The sequence below is a fragment of the Melospiza melodia genome, chromosome 6 (assembly GCF_035770615.1).
Source record: "Melospiza melodia melodia isolate bMelMel2 chromosome 6, bMelMel2.pri, whole genome shotgun sequence".
Taxonomy (NCBI): Eukaryota; Metazoa; Chordata; class Aves; order Passeriformes; family Passerellidae; genus Melospiza; species Melospiza melodia.
Window position 1 is genome coordinate 68,741,946 of NC_086199.1, and position 19,780 is coordinate 68,761,725.

General features: G+C 42.6%; 1 protein-coding gene across 7 annotated transcripts in view; it reads left to right on the plus strand.

Moving 5' to 3' along the window:
* TSPAN18 (tetraspanin 18) overlaps positions 1-19,780 on the plus strand; it is a 121,113-nt gene that overhangs the window by 48,298 nt on the left and 53,035 nt on the right. For all 7 annotated transcript variants that reach the window (XM_063158843.1, XM_063158840.1, XM_063158839.1 and 4 more), the window contains one exon: positions 12,429-12,553. The gene's annotated coding sequence lies outside the window, so the exon portion shown is untranslated. The remainder of the gene's footprint in view (positions 1-12,428; positions 12,554-19,780) is intronic.

Here is a 19,780-nt window from a genome sequence, read left to right on the forward strand (position 1 = left end):
TGAATTTTCCATCCGGAACTGCTGCCATGAACCTGGGGGACTGAGGCTTGTTGGTGACTACTTGCTGCCTCTCCATATAGTATTGTGGTAAATTCAACAAATAATTGATTTAGCAGTGCAGGAAGGTCACCAAATCTTCTTTTTACAGCTGTCATCTACAGCTTGAGATCCCTGTTCTGCAGCTCTTAGCTCTTGGAAAAAACCTTGCTAGGAGGGCTTTTGGTCTTTTTTTTTTCCCCCCACAGCACAATGGTGGCAAATCAGGTGCTTTAAATTTTTAAAGGATTAAAGAGGGCTATGCTGTGTATTGAATCACAGGTCACTGCTCTTCTCCAAATCAAGAGAATGAAATTGTTATCTGGTATGGTCACCTGCAGGAATGAAATTGAATAATGACATTAGTGCATTCAAGTACAGATTCATTGACGTCAGATTTTGCTCAAATTTGGTGAGAGCGAATCAGATTACTCAGCCATCAAGTTTCATCATCGTGTCTCCATCACACACTAATGGCTTATGCCTTGGGGATCAGCAGAATTATAACTAAAGGTATTGTTCTAATGCACCTGATTGGTTATAGAATATAATACAAGAAAGAAAATGCCTTTTCAACCCTTGCTATAATTACTTATGTCTTTTCATGATGAATCATAAATGCTCTTTTGATATCTACATGATAATTTGTAGAATTTTTAAAATACATTTTTATGTTAGTTCTTCTATTGACAAATTGTCTACGAATAACTTACTGACTTTTCCACTGCACAACTTATTTGAAATTATTCATAGATTGCTTCTTGGTTTGCTGATTGTTTACAGGCAATTCCTTTTTAGTATTCAGTGGCTGGTATTCAAGTGTTCAGCTTCCAGCTGCACAATTCAGTTCGTATTTTGACACATAGGTCACACAATAGTATTTCTGCTCCCTGACTAAATGCGTGTAATTCATAGGATCTAGCTTCTTGCACGAATATTTGCATTGAATTACAAAATTCTTATTCTGTAGCCATTCTTTAGCACTTGATTATCAGCAGAAACTGAAACAATCCTTTTTAATCTTATTTACAGAGTATTTATGGAAATGCTAATGCACAGTGGACATTACCATAAATGAACAAATTTGCTGTAAAGCTTCAGCTATGCACTCAGCTGCATTTTTATTAATTTCACTGTCTTTGTCCGTCTTCCTGCTATGATCTCAAAATATTAATCATTTAAATATTTATTTTTTGGCATATGTGAAATTAAGTAATTTTATGAAAAATTTATACATATAAATTGTTGAGTTATAAACATTTCCTGTGGAAACTGCATATAGTGACCTCCACCCTCAGTGATGGTTGCAGAGTGCCCTGTATGTGCCCTTCCATCTGATTTTGCAAGACTTTTCCTGTTATACGTTGCTAGAACTCCACAGTTCTGTTTAAAAGCACAATACCATGAATACAAAATCAATAGACAAATAAAATCCAACACTAACTGGACCAGCCAGAGCCATTAAATGAGCAATAGCCAGCTGCTCTTATGGGTCTGGTTTGTGGTCCCACAGATCCCTTTTACTCCTGCTGTCCCCAGCTGCCCCTTGCTCTGCAGAGATAAAATGATTGCAAATGTGGAGACATTTCAGTCCAAGGATTGCACTGGAAAGCAGAGAGCATGTTTGAAATTCTTGTGCACATTTCTAAAATAACACTGAGAAACATGCCCTTCTGCTGTTCAGAGATAAGGGAAGACTGCCTTCGAAGAACTAAGGTGTCCAAAATAAAAAATATCATTGCTGTTTCTTAGTATGGTCCATGAACCATTTTGAAAACACTACTATTATTTTTCTTCACATATTAAAATAACCACAGTGCAAGGCATCTGGCCTCTCTGGATTCTGTTTGCTGTGTTTCCTTACACCTCTCACTGGTCCCTGGGGGTCAGGAGGGTGTTTATTACAAATGAATGTTTAATGTCTGCCTTGGAAAGCTTCTTGTCTGGCTTGGAATTTCTGGTTGCAGTGGAGAAGGGCCCTGTGGAGCATTATCTGGGCCCTGAGAGTACTTCCTGCATGTTGTTAGTGCTTTTAGTGAGGGCTTCCTTGTCTTACTGGTTGCCAGCTCATTTGGCAGAGCTGACACTGATTATTTTGTTTGACGTTCTTCATTTCCAGTTAATCCCTGGTACAGGAGTCCACTGCAGTGGGAGTGAGCTGTGAGACAGGACAGTCAAAGGAGATCCCTGACTCAGCTGCCCTGGTTCCAGCAGGACTCTGTGACAGCTGTTCAGAGGAGACACTGAGAAAGCAAAGCCCAAAGTGATCCAAATACTTCCTCCATCTGTCTTGCTCAGGAGAGACCCAGGAGGGAAAGAAATCTTTAGTTGTAGACACTTGTGCCGTAGCATGGCTCTGACTGCTTTTACCTGGGATGGCAGCTGGTGCCTGAACCTTAGCTTTCCTTCCCACCTGCCTTTATTTAAGTGCAGCTGGTTTCTGCTGTAGCTAGGAGATGGAGTGTTCTGAATGCTCTAGCAGCATGTAAAAACTCTGGCAAGCTCCCTCTGAGGTGTACTTAGGTGAGGGATATGCATGAAACACCTCTCCTTACTGTCTTGAGACTGGCATGCTTGTGCCTTGGAGGAGCTGTCTGGTAATTTGCCCGGATGGGCTGGAGCTGTGCAAGTGTTGAGAAAGCTTTCAAAGGCTGTAAATCTTGATTGCACCATCCATCGGTGTGAAAGAGCAGGGTTTCACAGCCTCCAAAGGCTTTGTCCTTTCTCCCAGTTGCTGTGCTCACTTTCCATGCTCCAAAAAGCGTTTTTCTGATAGAAAGCTCCATGGTCCTAACTTGAGCTCTGTGCAGACTGCTGTGCCTTGCCAGCTGGTAGCTAGACATTAGAGCTGACTTAAGTAATCATCTATTATAAGCAGCAGCTTTCCCCTGGTGAGTCGAAGGGAACAAAAGTTTCCCCATGCAGGAGCTCTCTTTGGCATCTTGCAGCTAAGAGCTGCTTTCTGAGGGCCTTTAAACACCTAACTCCACCCAAAATGAAATACAGCTGTCTGCCCAGAGCAGCTGTCTTAGGAGCTATGCCACAGCTCATCTGGAAGCCTTTTTGTGTGCTTGTGTGGCCCAAGAGACCAAGACAAATAATGCAGGAAAGGGTTTTTGTGCAGTTGTTTCCTTGTCGTGTTTTCCTGGTGGCAATGCCTACCTAATTAGTTGGGACGTGTCCTCCTCTAGATTCTTGTGGAATGCTGCAGTTAAAAGCTAAGTACTAGTAAAAGCTCTTGTTGCCAATTGCAAGGCCAATAGGCTTATATTAGTTCAAGCTGTCTTTGCCAAACTGTTTTACAAGTTGTGTTGGTCTTTTCCCTGTCTCAGTTTCCTGGTGCAAAACGCTGAATTGCAGATGTGCCCTTTATTGAAGTGCTGAAAAAAAATTGAAGCTGAAATTATAGAAAAAAGCACAGGGGAAGGTCAGGCAAAAGATAAGGCCATAGTTATTTTCAAGACATACCTTTGCAAGCAGCTCTGTAATAGGAAAAACAGAATGCAGGGTCTTGGTTGGAAGGAATAGCCTTGAGTCCCACTTGTCTGGAGGAAACGTGTGAGTCAGAACCCCTCTCTATTGTTCAGGCTGGTAAAAAGTTGTATTCTACAGACTATTACATGGCCAGGCTTGGAAAGACAGGCATATCAGCATGTGCAGCATTTTGGGAATACTTCTAAAATTGTGGGCTAAGAGAGAGGCAGAAGTCCCACCATTTATGTCAGTGACATCTAAAGTTTTGAGAGGGGGACAGATTATTTTGGTTTCATTTGAAACACTTCCAGAGGGCCAGGTTTTTCAGAAACAGTTAAGTATTTCTTGCCTCAGGAGGCTTGAACACCCAGACTGAAACATTTGTATTGATGCATCCCCAAACCACTGAGCACTTCTAAAACTTTGTGAAGCTAGCCTCTATACATCTGTTTGGGATATGTTTATGCTACTATTGCAGACAGAGTGCTTTGCCCTCCATTTCAATGGAATTGTAGTTTCCCTTGGCATCCCTCCCTCTCTTGTGTTCAAGGCTCAGAATTGCTCCTTCTCTAATTGCCCGACTTCTCCAAAAGGGTATTCACTGACAATACAGTGTTTTTCAAACAGAAAACATTGTCTCACATTTTAATAAGTGTATTAATAATTGGGAAAGCTAGAGAAAGATGTTTGTTTGCTGACACACTGTGACAGTGAGCCAAAGAGCTTGACTTCTGCAGCTTTCAGAGGGGTGGCGTCCCATTGCTCCAGTTCTGGGAGATCTTTTGGGATTCATCCAGAGTTCTTGCAGAATCTTCAGCGTATTGTGCCATGTAATAACAACAATTGTCCTTGATCTAAACTTCATGAGCAGCTCCACAATTGCAACTTCCATTGGGCTACACTGTTTTTGATTACTAGCTCTTTAAACAGCTGAATGAGAGGACAGAAGAGAAAAACAGTGGGATGGGTTGGGGGGAAAGTTGGTGATGAAAAACATTTGCAAATAGGGAAGATGCCCTTTTTATGAAAGCTGGTATGAGTCCTTAAAAGCACCATCAGCAGAAAATACCAGCAAGAAATTAAAATCTGCCTTCTCCCTAGTCAGTCCGTTCTGATGTGCTATAATTCTGCTGAATGCCATGCAACTCAAAATGGCTGTAAGGTGCTCAAACAATTGAGCCTTAACTAAAGAAACAATTACCTCATCCCCATGTTTCTAACATGTGCTGGAGTTGCTAATACATTTACTGATAGTCATGTTGCTTTTGGACCATTGAAAAGTTTTGAAGTTTTGACCATTTTTAACACTGAATTCCGGAAAAAAATTCTGTCAGATTTGTTCTTTCCTGAAAGATTGGTGGTCAGAAAGAGTATTGTATTTGTTTTGGGTTTTGGGGTGGCTTTTTGGTTTTGTTGTGGTTTTTTTTTTTTTCTTTGTTGGTTTTTGGTTTTTTAGTTTTTTGTTGTTTTTTTTTTTTTTTTTAAACATACAGAGAGTAGAAGGGAAAAGAAAAACACAGCTCTTACGGCAACTTTTTATTTTTGTTTTCTGGGAGAGGAATAGAATGGATGTATGTCTTTTCCTGGTATTAACTTAGAGTTCTTTATCTTGCAAAACTCTTTGGGTGATTCTGTATGTTCTTAATTTTTTCCAGTTACAGGAAGGAATTTCTGTCATTAATCAGTACCTCTCTGTTGTGTAGACAGAACAAACCCTTGTGAGACCTTTAAGATTTAAGTTGTTAATAGTATTTACATTTTGGCATCTGATTCTTGGTACTTGAAAATCTAGGGGCTATTTCTGTAGGGCTCAGCTCTGCCTTTACTCAGTTTTCTGCCATGGACAGCCCTATTGTTCAATGACAGCATGATTTCCATCCTGGCCAGTTAAACTGTACTTCCATATGTGGTGCGTGACTTGGCTGGCTTTCATGTTCCAAGGAAGTTTATTCACTCGTAATTTTTAAAGTTGCTCTAATTTTGACTTATGGTGGTGTATTTGCACTGTACCCTTCCATGATAGCCTTTATTCAGAAGTGAAATTCAGTAATTTGCAAGAATCAAAACTTTATTGTGGCTTGCTTGTACCTGTGCACAGCCAGAGCTACCCCAGACTCCAGGAAGAAGCAGTTCAGAACAGCACAAGTTTGGACACTGATGTGATTCAGAAATGATGTAACATGTGGGCAAGGAGACCTGACCTGCTCAGTGGGGAATATAGGGAAGGATTTGAGGGGAGAGGGTGGCTTCCTTCATGTCTTGGAAAATCAACTTTCTTTTCTCTTCACACTTGGCAATTTGATTCCATGTGCTCATCACCAGTTTCATTACTTTGAAGGACCAAAACCTTTGAACCATGAGCTAGATGTTGGGAACATGATGAAAATGCCAAGATGTGCTATAGAATGGCTTTGTTGCTGTGGTCAGGAGGATTTAGGTGGAGTAGCAGGCACTGGAATGGAATTTTGCAAGATTTAACTCTTCATTTCAAGAGGATAATGGAACAACATTGCATGTCCTTTTCCATAACTGACTGTGACTTTCTCTTTGGCCTTTATCACTTGATTATTGGGTTTTGTGTACTTTTTCCTCTTGAAATACTCCTGCTAAGCCCTTTAAAATTATTGTGTGTTTCAAGAAAAACAATCGGGACTTACGAGACATTTTTTTGGGAGTGGGGGAATCTGGAGTTTGTTTAAAGAAAGGGGATCTGAAGAAGATAAAACAGAGATATCAGTTATGCAGAACTAATGACACATTCCAAAGGAGAGTTGAAGAGCTATACAACTCCATGAAGTGCTCCCTTCTGTATTAGCTTTTTCACTGGGAAATCTTTTGAAGGACCAGAATCACACACACATGTATTATACATAAAACTCTGTAATACATGAAAGTATATTTGAATCTAACCCTGCATGAGGAAGCCCATGGCATTCTCATGGAGCAAGCAAATGACACTAAATTCCCTAGGCAGGAATCAAAGCCTTTCCAAACTAACCTCATTACCAGCAGATGTTTGAATTGCTATAATAGACATACACCCTTGCTGCACATACAGTATGTGCTGCCTTGAATGTCTGGGGTTTTTTCTCCCCTTAGATGCTCCTGTAATTCTGGGAACATCCTGCCCAAAATTTTCAGTGTACCTTCCCAGGTGAATCTGAGGAAAAAGCTACAAGAGGTAGATGAGAGCCTTTAAAAAGTAGGAGAGAAAACTGCCAGATTGTAGAGCTAATAGAGCGACAGCTTGAGTGTGAAAACCCAAGTGCTGTGCTGCAGTATCCCAGGGATCAGCCAGCCCTTTATTCAAGGAAAGAGGAGAGAGCTGCAATAGCAAACCTAAATTAACAATTCAGGCTGACAGAAAGCATCATTTCTGAGTCAAACAAGAAAAAAAACCTTGAAAAACAGTTAGATTGACTGTTGTTTATGCACTACAGATATTTCAAACTCAAGAAAAACTGAGGAAGTACTGATGGTTGTTAAATGACGATTTAAAATTATTTGAAGTAGCTATTAATATTGCAAATGCTTCTGTTAGGCAACCTGCTTCCTTGGGGCAGGTAATTTAATCCTATTGCTCAGAAGTGCAGTTGGTTTCTTTTTCCAATAGGTTTAGGGCACAGAGGGCATTTGAATTAATGAGAGGCAGACATAATGGGGAAATACTCCATTATCCTTAGCCTTTGGTAAGTCTGGCTAATTAGTAAAACACTTGAAAGAGATGTCTTTCATTTCCATGCAATTTCAAAATATTTTTTTCATCTGGTAGGGTTATCATGTGTGTTGACTGGTAACACATGGGTAATATATGAAACGTCTACCTTGGAAGTACCTGCACTAGAGTGGTTCTGAGTTGGTAAATTGAAAGCCCCATGATTAGGTATATTAAAAAACTTCCCAAAACTGCACCTGCCAGCACTTGTTCATTTAAGGGGATGGGGGGCATTTGGCCTCTTTGGGGCAGTATTTGGGTGCCAGCTAAGAATTCCTTGTGATTATTTACATCAGAATCCCTAAATCTCCTCCCCATAAAAATGAGAAGCATCAGTAGCCCATCAGCATTGTTTTTAAGGGTGAACTTTACAAGCTGTAAAAGGAACAAATTTGAGTGAAAAACAGGAGAACAGGAAAGGAAGAAACAGTGATCTCCACACTGAAGGAATAAGCTTCAAGACTGAAGATGTTTTCTTCCCAGTTCATTCACTGGCTTCTTGCCGGATCTTTACTGCCAATGTCTCTCTGGATTTCTGCTTCCCATCTGTAACAAGGGAAATACAATTTTTTTTTCCTGCTTTTTATTTGTTTAGTCAGCTAGCTTTTTGGGCAGGGAGCTCTTTTATGCTGCACACAGTAAGAAGCTTGGTTCTGTGGGACCAAGGAATTATCACCTCTTGTGATATCAACAGTAACAAAGGTGCAGGAAGATGTACAAAGGCATGTTTGGGAAAGATGGCCAGTAGTTCGCTTTTGTTTTTCCCCTTTCTCTTTTGGGGGTAGGGTACAAATTCCTTTGCCTTAGTTGCCAGGGAAGTTAAAGTATTTCTGAAATGTAGCTTTGAATAGTTTGCCACAGTTCAGCATGGTGCTCAGTAGGCCACATGGCTTCTTTGTGGTAGCATCCCCTATTGCAGTAGTTACCATGAATATGATTGCCATTCTTGTAATTGATCCCAGAGCAGGTAGTTTTTCCATTTCAGGGTATGGGGAAAAAAAAAATCTGTATTATTTTGTTAGCATTAAGAAGTAATTGTGAGTGTTGACAGTTGAGCAGCCAGCAGTGTTGGTGGGGAAACTCCTGGGTGTGGGGCTCAGTGCAGCGCTGTGGGTAGAGGTGCTGGATTTGGCCAGTGTCTGATAATGTCATTTGATGTGCACCCAGATTTGTGCGGAGTCAGCACAGCATGTTGAAGAACTCTCTCACACACTTGACATATCTAAACTCAGGTGTCAGAGGTGAGTCAGATTAACCTGAGGCATTGGGTGTTGTGATCTACAGTCTCCCTGGGCATAATTTCTGTGGGAAAAAATTATTGTGTAGGTAGATATGTACCTTTAATTTTCAGACATTGTCACAAGTCTGTTTTCAGCAGGGCAAAATGCATTTTGCCCATAGTCTGGTCTGTAACTGGAGTTGCATCTGGTGCTCCTGGGAATGCCAAATCTCACATCTGATCTGAAATGCCAATGAGCCCATATGAAGCTGTTAATGTTTGTGTGAGGTTTTTTCGTCCTCATTACCAACCTGATAGAAAGATAATTCCTCAGCTGTTGTTCCAACCTGTGGGATTTTATCCACTTAATTAATTTTCTTTCTTGTTAAGAAAAATCTCTTTATGCAACAAGGAGCTGCACTTGACTTGCTTTTCAGAGACCCTTCCCATGTCTGTGCCAAAGGCACAGAGGCCCCAGAAACTGGAGGGTGAGCCCTAGGGGCGACATGCTTGTGGAGGCTGAGCTTGGGAATGCTGCCTTGTGTGCTAAGGGCAAGCTCCTGGAGGGGAGTTAAGTCTGCACAGTGGAGGGGATCCTGGTTCCTTCCCTGCTCCCCTTTGTTGCTACCACTCAGCAATAAAATGGAAGCTAGTGACATGACCAAAGGATAACAGGCCACTTGCTGAATGCCTGCTGAGGGTTTAAAATGCCAGCCTACACCACTCTCCCCAGCCCTTCAGCATGTCAGCAAGCTGTCTATGTAAATAAATACACATATCAAACAATAAGCAGACGCCTTTTTAACATGCACTGTTTCAGGCTGAGACACTCAGTTCTGGTGCAGCTCATCTCAACATCTGTCAAGCTAATGCCAACTCCACAGCTCCCTTTCACTTGTATTTAATGCACAAAGATTTGTGTTGTGTTAAGTAATGAAGAATTAGCTTGCTTTACATCTGTTTTGGTGTTATTTCTGATGCATAAAATGTTAAATGGGAATGCTTTGTGTTCCTCCTGATGTCTGTGTCAGTGTGTAGTGCAAACTCTCGTTGCTTACGCTTGATTAAGTGGCTTAACACAACCATGTTTGTGGTTGTACAAGTATACAAGGAAGAAAAAAAACTAATTTGCAAAACATACCACCACTGGGGCCCCAAAGCATAGAAACATTGAGGTGGGGAGAAAGCTGTGACGAGGGTTGGACTTAAAAGAAAACTTTTTTTAAGAAACTAAATTGCAGTAGTTGTGCCCCTTAAATCAAACTCAGGAGCCACACAGTCTAAAGCCTCAAGGGTGTGGGGCTCCGTGCCGTGCTGTGGGAGCAGCACCGTGAGCTGCTGGCCCAGGTCAGGTCATGTCTAATCCAGGGTCTTGTCTCTGATAGCAGCCAGCGCTGATTAGGGAGAATGTGAGACCGGGGCAACAACTGGGAGAAATTCCACATTGAGCTTTTGTTTATTTTTGTTTTCATATTAAAAATGTATTGAGCCCAGATGATCCCTGGACCTCTATTGAAAATTCACCTGCAGGCTAGAGGAGTGTTGGATGCTCTAGTGCTGCTGTCCATCTCTGTCCCTCCACATCAGCCTTGGAGAAGAAGCCTGCTTTTTATTTCCTTAATTCACATTTCTCACATGCTACTGCTTTTTCTCTGGTGAGATACTAAGGAATCACATTTTTTAAAAAACAAAGCCAGACAGACTCTTTATGCATGAAACAAGTGTTTAAGACAGCTCTCTATCAGACTTTTTTGGAGTCTGCTGAGAGAAAGGAGAATATTCCTGCTGCCCGAGACACTTCCAATTGGATTAAACAAAGCAGAGGGGAGAGGAGAGGCATGATCCTCCACTGGAGAGGAGGATTTATATAACCTGATATATCTTGTGTTTCTTAATGTTCCTTGAATAGAGATGATTGAAATCTCTCATCTGAGCAAGCACACACAGAAGACAAAATACATTATTAGTGACCCTAAATATATGATAGCTTCTGCTTCTGATCACAGTGGTGCATCAGCTGGAATAGTAATAGGGGATGAATGGGGCTTGCTTACATGGATAAGCCTGTTCTTCCATAATGGAAAGGGAAAATTGCTACTTAAGATGCCATTGAATCAAAATTTTGATGACTCTTGGTATGCCTGCCTGGGCCACTTTCCATGTCGTGGTTTCATATCACTTTACAAACTTGCATAAAGTTTTCCCCTCACTGTCTTCAAAGGCTGGGAATTAATATTCTGTACCTTATGTCTGAAAGGACTAGGACTGTGTGTAACAGGATATGTTTTTGTTAGGCAGCAGGCACTTTGTCCTGTGCAGAAGTGTATGGATGTGCATTTTCTGCATACAAGCACTCGCACTTCACAAATATTTGCCCGTCCCCTTGAAAGAAACCAGGATGTGGCTGGTATGTGTGTATTTGAAACGGAGGATGAACCACCCTGAAAGTGCTGAAAGAGTCCACTGGAGACAAAGGCATGGAGAACATGTGCCCAAGTACCATTTGGTGGGCCCTTGCTCTGCTCACTAGACCATACTGCCCCTCTGTTGCATGTAAGATGGATGTCCAGGATGCAGAGCACTCCTCACCAGCGCCCCTGTGCCCCCACTAAAGCCCCTCTCTCATCCTGGGCGAGTGTGAAATAACACCTTTGTGCTGGGGAGCAGGGAGCTGCTGGCAGAGGGCTGATACCCCGTGCGGGGGAGGAATTTCCTTTCATGTGGTCTGGTGTGACATTAGCACTTTCCAGCTGGCTTGTAGGTGGCTTTGTAATCCCTGGATTGACAAATGGCAGTTCAGCTCAGTATGGCTGTCATCTTCAGACTGCATGACAGAGACGGGGAGCTTGACATGTCCTCTGGAGCCCTGTCTCAGGAGGAGTTGCTGTGACAAGACCCTCTCTCCCAGCTTTTCATCTCAATCCTGAAGAAAAGCTAAGTGTTGAGTGATGCAGAGGGGTCAGAGATGCTACCTGATGTTTCACATGGACAGTTGGTGTTGGCCCCGAGATCTGGAGAGGCAGGGTAGGGCAGAGGATATGGGCTTCAAAAGAAAGCAAATCAACAAGGTAGACTGGAGAGGAGAGAATTAGTATCATGAAATGGATTTACATGGCGCCACCTTCATATCTGAACTGGAGCTGTCAGGGAGAATGAGATCCAGACTCGCTGCTGTTCTCCAGAGAGGAGCTGCTATGGAAGCATTGCTCAGTTAAAGTGATGGCCCCACCTCTGTGCCCCGTGTCTGGCTGATTTCTGCAAGTAGAAAACAGATGCAATCTGGCGTGATCCCTTCTCCTCTCCCACTGGCCTTTCATGCCGTTCTGCAGGCTCTGAATTACCTTCTTTTGCTTGCCTTATTGCTTTCACCCCTCCAGCATCTGTTGGTGTTTTCCTCCCACCCTTACCTGCCTCTTAACTCCATCACCTTTTTTTGATCCTCAATCATTTCTGGCTCCCTCCATTCAGAATAAGTGGTACTTTAGCATCTATCCAGCAGGTGAACAGATGTGTGCACATTTGTTGCCTACAATACAGAAAGGGTGTGTGTGTGTTAAACACTTAACTACCAGTGTTTTATCACACACCACTCCATCCCCTGTTCTGGAAATTGCCTTTTGGGACTTGCAGCACCTCTTCCTGGGCATGACTCTCCTCTGCTGAGCAGAGGAGTAAGAGGGGAAGATGCAGAGCAAATTCATTGTTTCCTCCTTATGCTGCTAGAAATAGTCCTGTCCTCCTATTGCCTTCCAGTCAAAGCCCTTTTCTGGTCAGCCTTATGAACTGGAGAGTAGGGAAGAAGATTTTGCCTTTAGTCCTGACTTTGACAGGGTCTTCATGGTCACTAGGAGATGCTTCCCCTCATTTCTTCAGGTGTACAAGAAAGAGTTGGTCTTTCCCAAGGAGGAGGAAGTAAAACAAAGTGGCAGCCTTCTCCTCAGGTCCAGTATGTGTCTTATGTATTTTCCTTGCTGTTTCTGACAGGTTGACCAGCCTCGATCACAGTGTTAGAGACCTGAAGCAAGGATCCTGACAGATGCAGTACAGCCTGACTTCTTGAGGAGAACAAGTATTTCCCTGAAAGTCTGTCCCCTCAAAGCAGCACACAGGTAAGGCAGACAGTGCTTCGGATGCTCAGGCTCATTTGCACTGGATTGAACAAATTACTTTTTCCCTTCATTTGGCTCAAGAAGGGCTTCGTCACCACTGCCTGCCACGTCTGCAGGGATGAAAGCTTACAATGCATTTACAGCATGGGGAACGTTTCTCAGCAAAACTGTACTTTCAGAGGATCAAGACTGCCCATATGGTTGAGATAAGTATAGGTTAAAAGCGTGAGCGGAATGTGCTGAAAAAAGAAAAATTTGACATATGAGGGATTAATAAAGTAATACTTAGATTTCGTATTCTAAACTAATTTTGTATTGAAAATACCTTAATTTAAACAGAAAACTTTTTAAGAAAAAGGAATACAGGCATGTATGTTGTGGAGAAAGGGTTTAGTAAGAAATTAATTTAATAATGTTGTTTTCAACTCGGAAAGATGTATCAGGTCATCCGTAAGTGGAAAAAAACAAACACAAAAGCCTTGCAGTTCTAATTGCTATGACTCATGGAAACCAGATCTAGAAAAAATTAGGCCCTTTAGTCCAAACTCTTAATCCCCTACTAGTATGTAACATCGTTCCCAGCAGCGTCTACCAGCCCTGATTTAAATGATGGGATTTTCCCTTGTCCCCTTGGGATACTATTGCACAGACTAATAGAATTAATCTGCTTACTTCTCTTTCAACCCCTGACCGCTGCAGATGCAATTAGTAGTAGGTGATGGGGGGATTCTGTTTCTTAGGCTATATTTTGAAGGCTTAGGGCTGTATTGTGTTAAACCAGACATCAGTTGCAAGTGTGTTTGCATGAGTGTGGCTTATCTGTCAGTACTCATTACAGCCCCATAAACGTCTCTGAACTACATTTCTCAGACTTAAGAGCTTTTCTACAGTCGTAATTCAGGATCTGATAAGGTACAGACTAATGTATTTGAATGCCTGTGAGAAAGATAACATGATTGGGAGCTAAAGTGAAGTGCAAAGTCATATGCTGCCAGTGCTAGAGACTCGAAGAGGCAATTTACTTCTGTGCTTCTGGAGCATTCTCTGGTCTCTTTGGCTTTTCTCCCAGACAGTTTGGTAGGATGAAATTCCTTTTTGCTGTGTGTGGTGCTGCTGGAGGTACTACTGCACCTTTCCATCTGTGATTTCAGACTTGTCTTAGATGAATGATGTGGGCTTCTTCTAATGTTTACTGAAAGGCTCCAGTTAAATAATCAGATACAGTCAAATAAATTTGAAACGGAAAACCATAGCTGGTTGTATTTAGTTAATACAAAGTAGAGCATCTTTCTGTGACATTTCATCTGGGTTTTCTTCCTCATATTTGGAAAAGTTTTATTAGGGAGAACAGTTAGTTTCTAAGACAGATGCATGCTGGAATGCAGATGACCGGGTTACACCTGGAGACTACAGCAACAGCTGAGCTGTACAAATTCCTTGTGTGGATTCATCCACTTCCAAAGTGATTTAAAAACAACATCCTAATAGAAAAAGCAACTGCAATTTAATTGCCATTGGATGTTTGAATGAGGCTTCAATGTGAAATGGAGCCTGGGGGTCCTGAAAAACTGGGCATGTGCCAGCCTTTCTCATGGGCTCTGTCCTCTGGCACTCAAAGAAGGAGGTTACAGTCCTGTTCCTCCTCCCTCTCAATAAATCCTGGCTCTAACATGCCACAGCTTTTCTGGAGTATTTCTTCAAACAGAAAGCCTAAATATAATCTTAGCCACTTAGCCACTGGTGCAATCTTTCGTTATCAAGATAAGTTAACTAAACTTATTAAGATCTGACTAAGTTGCCTGTGTTTGTCAGATACAAAATTCTTACACGCTGAAGATTTTAAAGCTTTGATATGCTCAGTGATGACCTGCTCTAATTTTCCCATTGTTTTTAATTACTTGAAACTCTTTTCCAGTGTAGTGCTTGGCTGCTTCACGTGGTTTCATAATGTGCTTTAAAGCATGGGGAAGTGGAGACTAAAGCTGGGGGTAATGATCTGTGGCACTCTGGATCATCTGCAGCTTATGTTCCCTGTCCCTGCTTTGCCAGGCAAGCTTTATTCCAGTGAAAGTGTCAGTAAGCCCAAGGCAGATGGGCACTGTTCCTCCTCTCCCCTTCGCTTTTTCTTTCTTTACCCTGAAAGTTTATCTTGCGCTCGCCTTTTAAAAGCTTTGCATTAGCTGGGGGGCTGTGAAGTAAAAGGCATGCTTTAAATACAGATGCTGGTGATAGTCCTTTCAAAACTGCATTTCTCAAGCTGGGAGCTATTGACCCCTTTCAGTGCAGTCACAAAGAAATTCAAGAGGAAATGGAGGGTGAGGGCCAGCAGGGAATATATATATATATAATTTTTTCCCCCCAAGTCTTCTTCTTACTCCACCCCCTGCCAAGCTGGCTATTGTTTGTGCCTCCGCATGGGATACCAGTGGCCATATAAGGAAAATGGCATAATGTTACATTCTTTCTAAAAATCGATTTCTTGCAGTTACTTTTTCTACCCCCCTTGCTGAAAGTTGTTCTGTTTTGATGCAAGCTCTAGGCTTGCATCAAAAGTACAAGTGGTAGCTCATGGTACACATGGTGTAGCATCTTGGGTGTGCAAAAAACTTACTTTGTCTTTGTTACCTCAGTTCAGGTGATGAGGTAAAGCAGCAAAATGGCAAATGATGAGGTGCAGCTACTATGACAGGAGGAGAAGATGTTGCATTTTCCCTCATTTTTAACTCAGTAACAATGAGTAATAATGATGTTTGTTTTCTTGCCTCCTTTTTCTTGCTTAAGAGGATGCTCAGGCCATGGGAGAGAGGCAGAGAGCACCCCTCTGCATCCCTTTTCATTCACAATCTCCCTTCATATTCGTACATGTTTGCAGCTGAAGTGCTGAGCGAGTGGCATGCCCCAGTTTGGGCCAAGCCAGCAGCTTGCTCTCTGTTGGAAGGCCGATCCCACTGCTGGGGATGAGCACAGCCTGATGTCCCAGCAGGCAGGTGAAATCCTGGAGCCACAGGAAGCCAGGCTGCGAGCAGCAGCATGTCAGGGGTGAAGTTCTGTGGGCAGCACGGGTCAGTCTCAACATGCACCAGCTCAGGGAAAGGACTCCTCACGTTTGGGATTTTTTCCTGGCGCAACTGTCACTTGTTGATGAACAGAAGCTGCCTGCTTCTGACTTCAAACACATCCACTTAGCAACTTCTACAAAGGAACAGCTGGAGCAACATGAGCACAAAAAAGGCCGAGTCCCCTGACTCCAGAAAGCAGAGGCAGAGGCTGGGGTGGGAAAAGCATAGGTTTGGGAGCTGGGAAAAAGATAAATCTTGGAGAGGAATGAGTGTGTGCTTGTGCATGTGAGCATAAGTTTTGGGCACTCTTCCTTTTGCATCCTCTTGTAACCTCTTGAATTGAAATGCAGTTTTTAGTTGTGCTTTGTACGGTTGCTATCACTTCTGGTTCCTTGTGATGCTCTGCTGGTTGTCCCCATAAAAATATGTTCAACAACTGATTATGTTTCAAACTTGTTAAAAATTAAAGTAGAAAAAACCCAACTCCTTCTTAGAAGAAACAACAAATTTTGAGGTTCATTTACCACAATTATGTCACTATACTGAATATGTGTTTTGCTGAGGTGTGATTACAGAAGTGGAAAAAGGGAAAGTAGTTTCTATAAACACATTTTTGGGCAGAATATTAATAGTTCAATATTATTATGATGATTATCAGTGTGTGAAGTGACAATATACACTTTTTTCCTTATTAAAATGTTGAGCAGTTTGACACCTTCTAAAGAAACTGCAATTTTGTGAGAATGGAGTAAGAAGTTTTTAAAGGTTCAGAGTTTTTATAAAAGCCTGTAAATGGAGGCTGCATTGACCAAAAGAATAGCATATCATACTGAGAAAGTTCTAATTTTCTTTAATTTTTCTTTTGACTGTGAATTAAATTGTTTGGAGAAGCTGTGCTACTCTCCAATACCTACAAAATTAGCTTCCAAGAAAATCTTCCTCTATCCTAAATTGTATTTATACTAAAGATAAAGCTGGGAGAGCCTTCTGGGCTTTACTTTACTCTGAGCTTGGTAAGCAGGGGAATGAGCTCACATAGCTTTCTCTTCACACAAGGCAATTTGGTGCCTCCTAAATGCTGTCCACGGTGGTATCAAGAGGAGCCATCACAGCGAGCGGTGTGGAACGATGCCATGATGTCGCAGACATTTTTCCACAGAAATCCTTTCTTTCAGATTTCTGTGTCTTCTAGAAGGCAGGGGCCTCAGAAGGGAAGGTAAACAATTGTTATCAGCTGCTGTGGAATGCAATAGGATTCACCTTGATTGGCTCATTTTCTATGTTTATAATTAAAGGCCAATCACCAGTGCAAGCTAGGGGACTGAGTCCCTGGACACAACTTTGTTTGAGATTCTTTTCTATCTATTCTTAGCTTAGCTAGCAGCTCTGCAAACCTCTCTCTATATTCTATTAGTATAGTAATAATGTATTATATATAATATCTTAATAAATAAGCCTTCTGATCAAGATACAAGATTCACCGTCTCTCTATCACCAGCTGTGACCCACTCAGGCGCGGTAATACCATGCCCCGTGTGCTCGGTTCTCAAATTACCAGTGAAGTGGCAAATGGCTTCTGACATGTACATGGCTGGCGTGAGACCTCTGAGTTCGCTCCGCACAGATAAATGGGATGCTCCTGTTCCCAGCTCCCTGCAAGCCCCCAGGCCAGGCGTTTTGGTGGCAGCCTGCTGGCACTGTAGCTGTCCCAGGAGCTGCCGTGGCTGACGTTTGCTGTGCGCGCTAAGGGCAGAGAGGAGCATCGAGGGTGAGTGCCGGGTCAGCCATGCATCCTGAGCACCTTCTCTGAGGAGCAGAGCTTGTGGTCTCTGTTGTGGTGTGCTGTAATGTCCCATTTTGGCCTTCCAGGTCACTTTCCCAGGTGTGCCTATACGTCTCTCCCTTCCCCCTTGCCCTCATGCTGAGTGAGTCCTGTCAATCAGGCTGAACATTCCAGCAAGGCGTCGTGTGGTTGGTCAAGTTCAAAGGATGCCCCTATGCCCAGAGGTCATTGGCCTTTCTGGGTGTCATCTTCCCCTGAGACCCTGCCCCTCTCACCTGGTTGGTGGCTCACCTGTACCTCCCCTCCCCTGTCCCTGAGCTTAAAAGGTGAATCAGACCATGCAGTCGGTGTTCTGTTGGAGCAGTTGCTCACGTTCAGACCTCTGTAACCATGGAATAAACCTCTGGACATTAAACCCTCCAGCAGAATCCTCTCCTTTTTCTCTTCACCATCGCCTGAAGCTATTCCTCCTGAGGTAAACAGGGTTCCTAACAAGCCTGGACTTGTTCAGTGTCCAGCTGCAACCACCAGCAAGCCAAGGTATCTCTGGGGTGATACACCGCAGTTGCTGCCTTTGGCCCGGCAGCGAGGGTCAGACTGGCCCAAGCACTATCTAACTGGTAATATTGGGAGCCTTTTTTTCCAATAGTCTCAGCTGGGACAGAGGGAGGTTTCAGCTCTTCTGCTGCAGGAGGTGCCCATCAGGCTGTAAGTGGCTGCTGACAGTGTGACATGGGTGGGCCACTTCTGTCTCTAATGGCTCTAGAGGACTCAAATGTTGCTAGAACTGATTCTGCCAGGGGTGGATTGACCTTTTGGGAGGTATTCCCAGAGACTTGGGAGCTAATCCTTCTGATGCTAACAGTGGGGCATGTGGAAACTGGTTTGGGCTATGCTGTTTCCCTATGAAGTTGGAAGCTTGTGTAACCTGGTAACCTGGAAACAACTATGATGGAAGAGGAAAGAAATTGTCATTAGAAATATATCTCTAACAGCTCCTGTCACTTACATCGAATGCTACAGAGTAATTTAAAGCTTGTTTGACTAACTCTATCATGGGTAAAGTGCTTTGTCCAGGGAAAATGAGGTCAACCCAATGTGACAGGACAGGAAAGCAGAGCTGCCTTTCACTGTTGTGCCATGCCCTGGGTGGCGTGGCTGACATAGGGTGCCCCTGAGAAACGGCAGTGAAGGCTTTGCATTGCTTATTTTGAGACCTACAAAAGTACAGTCGCTTTTGATTTATGCATTTTGAAAATTATTGAGTAAAGCTGGGGACTTAGTTTAAAAGCTGCCAGAACTATTCTCTCACTGTAGAGACTTCTCAGAAAACTGATACATAAGAGGGGTATATGTGCATGTATTTGAAGCTTTTATTCTTGGGCTTATGAATAAGAGCTGGGATCAGTGAAAGGTGATAACTACTAAAATCAGTAATAAGGATAGTATTACACTCTAAGTAGTGAAGTGGTTTTGGGGAATTTTGCATTCAATTATTAGCTCTGTGCCTAGACTGCATACTGACAGTGGGAAGTAGCCTGATTCCTCTCTGCCTTCCTTCCTCATCTATGTAAAGACAGTCAAAGAGTTGATAAGATTTTTCTTGTAGGAAATGTGTTTTATTTTGTGTAGAAATCAGCTTTGTGGAACTTTGCATTCCCCTTCATAGCAGTCTGATGATGAAAAAGTTTTACTTCTGGAAGGTTTATCTTCCTGTTTTCCCCCATTGTTCTTCCTTTCTGTGACAAAACAGGAACGGGAAGAAAATATTAAAGGACTTATCCAGAAATTCCCTTTCCTCCCTTGTAAAACTGCATATCAAAAAATTCTATTCAGCTTACATTAAAAAGACAATAAATTGAAAACTAGTTGATTTTTAAACTTGCAGAGCATGAAAAAGGTTATTATTACTATCAAGTGCCCTGACCTGTTTTAAAGCTGAGGCTTCTTTCTTGCTTGCATTGATGCATCTATTTAGTCAAAATCTTGAGAGCTCTTTTGAGAGAGGAGCCTACACACAGGTCAGCTGCTGGCCAGGCTTGTGCACAGTAGAGATAATGATAATCTAATGTCTGGTTTGTCCTTTGTAAGATGACTCATGCTCCGGTTACCTTCTAATGGATGGGAGTTGCATCCTTGGCAGACATTACATTTGTTGACAGCTGTTGGCAGATAAAAAAATAGGAGCAGCCTTGGACATGGCTTGTGCTGGACATTCAGGGCTGTTCTCCTCAGAAGCAAGGGTCAGCAGAGCTGAGGTGGACAGGACATGCAGGCATTTTGTGGCTGGATGAGATGGAGGGGGTTATAAAGGCAGTGCTCTGCCTCTATTTTAGTGTCCAGTGCCCAGCACACAGAGGTCTTGAGCTGAACATGTCTGCAGCT